This window comes from Nerophis ophidion, linkage group LG11, assembly GCF_033978795.1.
Source record: "Nerophis ophidion isolate RoL-2023_Sa linkage group LG11, RoL_Noph_v1.0, whole genome shotgun sequence".
NCBI lineage: Eukaryota > Metazoa > Chordata > Actinopteri > Syngnathiformes > Syngnathidae > Nerophis > Nerophis ophidion.
The window spans coordinates 25,778,110-25,786,371 of NC_084621.1; the positions used below are offsets into that span (position 1 = coordinate 25,778,110).

Here is an 8,262-nt window from a genome sequence, read left to right on the forward strand (position 1 = left end):
GTACATCCCAACATGACATGACAATCGACAATGTCCCCACAAAGAATGATAAAAATCACTGAAATATTCTTAATTGATAAAAACAAAGTAGAAGCGGGAAATGTCACTCAAAAGAAGACATGAAACTGCTACAGGAAAATAACAAAAAAAGAGAAAACGCCACCAAAATTGGAGCGCAAGACAAGAATTAAAACACTACATACAGGAAAACAGCAAAAATGTCCAAATAAGTCAGGGCGTGATGCTACAGGTGGTGACAGTACACCTACTTTGAGACAAGAGCTATAGTGATGCATGCTTGGTTATTGTTTAAAGTCATATCCAACAATTGCGACGACTTTTTACTGTCAACTGAGTTTCGTTTTTTAAAGATTTATGCGATTGGTGTGCCTCCGGATTTTTTCAACGCAAAAAATGTGCCTTGGCTCAAAAAAGGTTGAAAAACACTGCTGTACCCAAAATCAACTGGAAACAATCCCGGCCAGCTTGACCAAACACACAATAGTCCGTCGAGTAAGTCACGATATCTGTTGATCATGATACATGCAGCACATCATGCTTACAACTACATACACTGCAGAGCTCGCTGTGTACAAACAAAACATGAAATATGGGCTAATACTTTACAGACACTGTAATAATATTGTTTATGTATTTCAATCGGTACTGATTGGTGTCCTATCGCATTGTGTAGTGCATTACAAACTCAAAAGCCGACGTAAAATCTAGCTTACCTCTTACTAATGCCGTAGCAGCGTGAGACTGTCTCTGACTACGTTTACACAGCAGCCCAAATCAGATTTTTTTCCAAATCTGTTTTTACTGCAAGGAAAATGTGATCTTTATCAGACTCCAGTGTAAACGTGCGGAGGCCCAAATGTGGCCCCAAAGTGGCCTTGACGTCACTTGGATGTGCAGTTTGATGAAGTGTAAACAAAGGAATGTGACTGGATTCTGTAAATGAACAAGGAAGTCGCTACGACTACTATTACAAAACAAAACAATGGTCGCCACACCTTAAAAAATAAGTGTTTTATTATGTGAAAATAAATGAGATAATATAATGTATGAATAGATATGTATAATATGATACAAACCCCGTTTCCATATAAGTTGGGAAATTGTGTTAGATGTAAATATAAACGGAATACAATGATTTGCAAATCATTTTCAATCCATATTCAGTTGAATATGCTACAAACACAACATATTTGATGTTCAAACTGATAAACTTTTTTTATTTTGCAAATAATCATTAACTTTAGAATTTGATGCCTGCAACATGTGAGAAAGAAGTTGGGAAATGTGGCAATACTGTAAATACTAATAAAGTTGAGAAATGCTCATCAAACACTTATTTGGAACATCCCACAGGTGTGCAGGCTAATTGGGAACAGATGGGTGCCATGATTGGGTATAAAAACAGCTTCCCAAAAAATGCTCAGTCTTTCACAAGAAAGGATGGGGCGAGGTACACCCCTTTGTCCACAACTGCGTGAGCAAATAGTGAAACAGTTTAAGAACAACGTTTCTCAAAGTCCAATTCCAAGAAATTTAGGAATTTCAATATCTACGGTCCATAATATCATCAAAAGGTCCAGAAAATCTGGAGATATCACTCCATGTAAGCGGCATGAAACCAACACTGAATGACCGTGACCGTCGATCCCTCAAACGGCACTGTATCAAAAACCGACATCAATCTGTAAAGGATATCACCACATGGGCTCAGGAACACTTCAGAAAACCACTGTCACTAGATAGAGTTGGTCGCTACATCTTTTAGTGCAGGTTAAAGCTCTACTATGCAAAGTGAAAGCCATTTATCAACAACATCCAGAAACGACGCCGGCTTCTCTGGGCCCGAGATCATCTAAGATGGACTGATGCAAAGTGGAAAAGTGTTATGTGGTCTGACGAGTCCACATTTTAAATTATTTTAGGGAATATTCGACATTGTGTCATCCACACCAAAGGGGAAGCGAACCATCCAGACTGTTATTGACGCAAAGTTCAAAAGCCAGCATCTGTGAAGGTATGGGGGTGCATTAGTGCCCAAGGCATGGGTACCTTACACATCTGTGAAGGCACCATTAATGCTGAAAGGTACATACAGGTTTTGGAACAACATATGCTGCTATCCAAGCGCCGTCTTTTTCATGGACGCCTCAGCTTATTTCAGCAAGACAATGCCAAGCCACATTCAGCACGTGTTACAACAGCGTGGCTTCATAAAAAAAGAGTGCTGGTACTTTCCTGGCCCGCCTGCAGTCCAGACCTGTCTCCCATCGAAAATGTGTGGCGCATTATGAAGCATAAAATACGACAGCAGAGACCCCGCACTGTTGAACGACTGAAGCTCTACATAAAACTACAATGGGAAAGAATTTCAGTTTCAAAGCTTCAACAATTAGTTTCCTCAGTTTCCAAACGTTTATTGAGTGTTGTTAAAAGAAAAGGTGATGTAACACAGTGGTGAATATGCCCTTTCCCAACTACTTTGGCACGTGTTGCAGCCATGAAATTCTAAGTTAATTTTTATTTGCAAAAAAAAATAAAGTTTATGAGTTAGAACATCAAATATCTTGTCTTTGTAGTGCATTCAATTGAATATGGGTTGAAAAGGATTTGCAAATCATTGCATTCTGTTTTTATTTATCTCTAACACAATTTCCAAACTCATATGGAAACAGGGTTTGTATCATTTCATAGCACTTTGCAGTTTGTCCTGGTTAAGTGTATGGTGTGTACTTCCCTGCCCCAACGCTAGGGGCAGAGTTTTACGAAGGGGCAACCCACAACCACAACTCTCATTGCACATTGGCTTCTTCCACTAAAATTGAACTAATAAACAGTTACTTTTATTGCAAATGCTGATACGAACATCCTCTGTACTATAATCATACAAACACAGGACGTGGCGAATTATGCAAAAAAAAATTTAGCAACTTGGGGCGACTTTTATGATTATGTCGATATTATTTGGCATTACAACATCTTCTTTCGTTTTTTAAAAATGTATATTAAGTTTATAAGGTCAGTAAATATGTCCCTGGACACATGAGGACTTTGAATAAGACTAATGTTTGATCCTGTAACAACTTGGTATCGGATTTATACCCAAATTTGTGGTATCATCCAAAACTAATCAAACAACAGAAGAATACGTGATTATTAAATTTTAACAGAAGTGTAGATAGAACATGTTAAAAGAGAAAGTAAGCAGATATTAACAGTAAATGAACAAGTAGATTAATAATTCATTTTCTTCCACTTGTCTTTAATAATTTTGACAAAATAATATAAATGGAAAATGACACAATATGTCACTGCTTACGTCAGCAGACTAAATTAGCAGCTTTTGTTTGCTTACTTACTAATTAAATACAACTTGTCTTGTATGTTCACTATTTTATTTAAGCACAAACTTGCCATAAGAAACATATGTTTAATATATAACAGTGATTTGTTGCTCAAATAACGCCAATAATTTGTTGTTAAAATAACGGCAATAATGCTATTTGTTTTAGAAAAGTACTGAAAAGTATCAAAATATTTTGTTTGCTTACTTACTAATAAAAGACAAGTTGTCTTGTATGTTCACTATTTTATTTAAGCACAAACTTGCAATGAGAAACATATGTGTAATGTACCGTAAGATTTGTTGTTAAAATAACGCCAATAATGCAATTTTTTTTAGAAAAGTACTGAAAAGTATCAAAATATTTTGTTTGCTTACTTACTAATAAAAGACAAGTTGTCTTGTATGTTCACTATTTTATTTAAGCACAAACATGCAATAAGAAACATATGTTTAATGTACTGTAAGATTTTTTGTTAAAATAACGCCAATAATGCAATTTTACTCAGAAAAGAACGGAAAAGTATCAACATATTTTGTTTGCTTACTTTTTATTTAAGCACAAACTTGCAATAAAAAACATATGTTTAATGTACCGTAAGATTTGGTGTTAAAATAATGCCAATAATGCAATTTTTTTAGAAAAGTACTGAAAAGTATCAAAATATTTGTGGTTGGCTTACTTACTAATAAAAGACAAGTTGTGTTGTATGTTCACTATTTTATTTAAGCACAAACTTGCCATAAGAAACATATGTTTACATATAACAATGATTTTTTGTTCAAATAACGCCAATAATGCAATTGAATTAAGAAAAGTACCGAAAAGTATGAAAATATTTGTTTCGGGAGCACACTACTTTAGAGTTCCCACTGTACGTGAACAAACATTTGTTTGTTTTTTTTAATTCTCTTGACTTTTTACTGAGAAACCACACAACTGCTGCAAGCAAAGTTGGACCTGTGTAAAATAAGCCAAACAGGAAACCAATACACAACTGGAAACATACACAGCCAAGGCCGAGGTGGCAAGTACTGAAAAGTATCAAAATCCTTTTGGTACCGATACCAAAATATTCGTATCGGGGACAAAACTAAGTCGGATATATCATTTCATAGCACTTTGTAGTTTGTCCTGGTTAAGAGTGTGGTGTGTACTACCCTGCCCCAACGCTAGGGGCAGAGTTTTAGGAAGGGGCAACCCACAACCACAACTCCCATTGCACATTGGCTTCCTTCACTAAAAATTAAACTAATAAATAGTTACTTTTATTGCAAATGCTGATACGAACATCCTCTGAACTATAATCTTAATAACACACAACGTGGCAAATTATGCAAAATTTGATTTTAGCGACTTGGGGAGACTTTTATGACAGCCAATAGCTACTTTCCTTACTGGGGAGTTGGCGTGCGGTTGGGGACCGCAGACCCGCAGACATTGGCGGACTTGTCCTTAATAATTTTGACAAAATAATAAAATGGAAAATGACACAATATGTTACTGCATACGTCATCAGACTAAATTAGCAGATTTTGTTTGCTTACTTACTAATAAAATACAACTTGTCTTGTATGTTCACTATTTTATTTAAGGACAAACTTGCAAAAAGAAACATGTGTTAAATGTATAGTAGGATTTGTTGTTAAAATAACGGCAATAATGCAATTTTGTTTAGAAAAGTACCGAAAAGTATCAAGATATTTTGTTTGCTTACTTACTAAAGAAAGACAAGCTGTCTTGTATGTTCACTATAATATTCGAGGACAAACTTGCAATAAGAAACATATATTTAATGTACCGTAAGATTTTTTGTTAAAATAACGCCAATAATGCAATTTTGTGAACAAAAATACTGAAAAGTATCAAAATATTTTGTTTGCTTACTTACTAATAAAAGACAAGTTGTCTTGTATGTTCACTATTTTATTCAAGCACAAACTTGCCATAAGAAACATATGTTTGATATGTTTCTGGTTGATCCTGCCAGTAGCATATGCTTGTCTCAAAGATTAAGCCATGCAAGTGCAAGTGCAAACGAGGTTGACAGTGAAACTGCGAATGGCTCATTAAATCAGCCATTCAATCTGTTCAACAATGATTTGTTGTTCAAATAACGCCAATAATGCAATTTTGTGTAGAAAAGTACCGAAAAGTATCAACATATTTTGTTTGCTTACTTACTAATAAAAGACAAGTTGTCTTGTATGTTCACTATTTTATTTAAGCACAAACTTGCCATAAGAAACATATGTTTATTTATAACAATGATTTGTTGCTCAAATAACGCCAATAATGCAATTTTATTAAGAAAATTACCGAAAAGTGTCAAAATACTGCTTTTGGGACAACACTACTTTAGAGTTCCCACTGTACTTGAACAAACATTTGTTTGGTTTTTTTAATTATCTTGACTTTTTACTGAGAAACCACACAACTGCTGCAACCAAAGTTGGACCTGTGTAAAATAAGCCAAACAGGAAACCAATACACAACAGGAAGCGTACACAGCCAAGTACTGAAAAGTATCGAAATCATTTTGGTGTTGTTACCAAAATATTCGTATCGGGGGACAAAACTAAGTCAGATATATCATTTCATAGCACTTTGTAGTTTGTCCTGGTTAAGTGTATGGTGTGTACTTCTCTACCCCAACGCTAGGGGCAGAGTTTTAGGAAGGGGCAACCCACAACCACAACTCCCATTGCACATTGGCTTCCTTCACTAAAAATTTAACAATAAATAGTTACTTTTATGGGCTTCACGGTGGCAGAGGGGTTAGTGCGTCTGCCTCACAATATGAAGTTCCTGCAGTCCTGGGTTCAAATCCAGGCTCGGGATCTTTCTGTGTGGAGTTTGCATGTCCTCCCCGTGAATGCGTGGGTTCCCTCCGGGTGCTCCGGCTTCCTCCCACTTCCAAAGACATGCACCTGGGGATAAGTTGATTGGCAAGTCTAAATTGGCCCTAGTGTGTGAATGTGAGTGTGAATGTTGTATGTCTATCTGTGTTGGCCCTGCGATAAGTTGGCGACTTGTCCAGGGTGTACGCCGCCTTCCGCCCGATTGTAGCTGAGATAGGCGCCAGCGCCCCCCGCAACCCCAAAAGGGAATAAGCGGTAGAGAATGGATGGATGGATAGTTACTTTTATTTCAAATGCTGATACGAACATCCTAAGAACTATTATCTTAATAACACACAACGTGGCAAATTATGCAAAATTAGATTTTAGCGACTTGGGGAGACTTTTATGACAGCCAATACCTACTTTTGTGACTAAAGAGTTGGCGTGCGGTTTGGGACTTATTGGCGGACTTGTATTTAATAATTTTGAAAAAATAGTAAAATGGAATATGACACAATATGTTACTGCATACGTCAGCAGACTGATTTAGGAGCTTTTGTTTGCTTACTTACTAATAAAATGCAACTTGTCCTGTATGTTCACTATTTTATTTAAGGACAAACTTGCAATAAGAAACATATATTTAATGTACCGTAAGATTTTTTGTTAAAATAACGCCAATAATGCCATTTTTGTGTAGAAAAGCACCGAAAAGTATACAAATATTTTGTTTGCTTACTTACTAATAAAAGATAAGTTGTCTTGTATGTTCACTATTTTATTCAAGCACAAACTTGCCATAAGAAACATATGTTTAATGTACCGTAAGATTTTTTGTTAAAATAACGCCAATAATGCAATTTTGTGTAGAAAAGTACCGAAAAGTATCAAAATATTTTGTTTGCTTACTTACCAAAAAAAACAAGTTGGCTTGTATGTTCTCTATTTTACTTAAGCACAAACTTGCCATAAGAAACATGTTTATATATAACAATGATTTGTTGTTCAAATAACGCCAATAATGCATTTTATTTTTACAAAAGTACCGAAAAGTATCAAAATATTGGTTTCAGGACAACACTTCTTCAGAGTTCCCACTGTACGTGAACAAACATTTGTTTTTGTTTTTAATTCTCTTGACTTTTTACTGAGAAACCACACAACTGCTGCAAGCAAAGTTGGACCTGTGTAAAATAAGCCAAACAGGAAACCAATACACAACAGGAAACATACACAGCCAAGGCCGAGGTGGCAAGTACTGAAAAGTATCGAAATTATTTTGGTATCGATACCAAAATATTCGTATCGGGGGACAAAACTAAGTCAGATATATCATTTCATAGCACTTTGTAGTTTGTCCTGGTTAAGTGTGTGGTGTGTACTACCCTGCCCCAACGCTAGGGGCAGAGTTTTAGGAAGGGGCAACCCACAACCACAACTCCCATTGCACATTGGCTTCCTTCACTAAAAATTAAACTAATAAATAGTTACTTTTATTGCAAATGCTGATACGAACATCCTCTGAACTATAATCTTAATAACACACAACGTGGCAAATTATGCAAAATTTGATTTTAGCGACTTGGGGAGACTTTTATGACAGCCAATAGCTACTTTCCTTACTGGGGAGTTGGCGTGCGGTTGGGGACCGCAGACCCGCAGACATTGGCGGACTTGTCCTTAATAATTTTGACAAAATAATAAAATGGAAAATGACACAATATGTTACTGCATACGTCAGCAGACTAAATTAGCAGCTTTTGTTTGCTTACTTACTAATTAAATACAACTTGTCTTGTATGTTCACTATTTTATTTAAGCGCAAACTTGCCATAAGGAAGATATGTTTAATATACTGTAAGATTTGGTGTTAAAATAACGGCAATAATGCAATTTTTTTTTTAAACGTACTGAAAAGTATCAACATATTTTGATTTCTTACTTACTAATAAAATAAAAGTTGTCTTGTATGTTCACTATTTTATTTAAGGACAAACTTGCAATAAGAAACATGTGTTAAATGTACAGTAAGATTTGTTGCTAAAATAACTGCAATA

At 35.6% G+C, this 8,262-nt stretch overlaps 1 protein-coding gene across 7 annotated transcripts in view; it reads right to left on the reverse strand.

Moving 5' to 3' along the window:
* satb1b (SATB homeobox 1b) overlaps positions 1-8,262 on the reverse strand; it is a 210,205-nt gene that overhangs the window by 152,683 nt on the left and 49,260 nt on the right. The window lies entirely within an intron of this gene.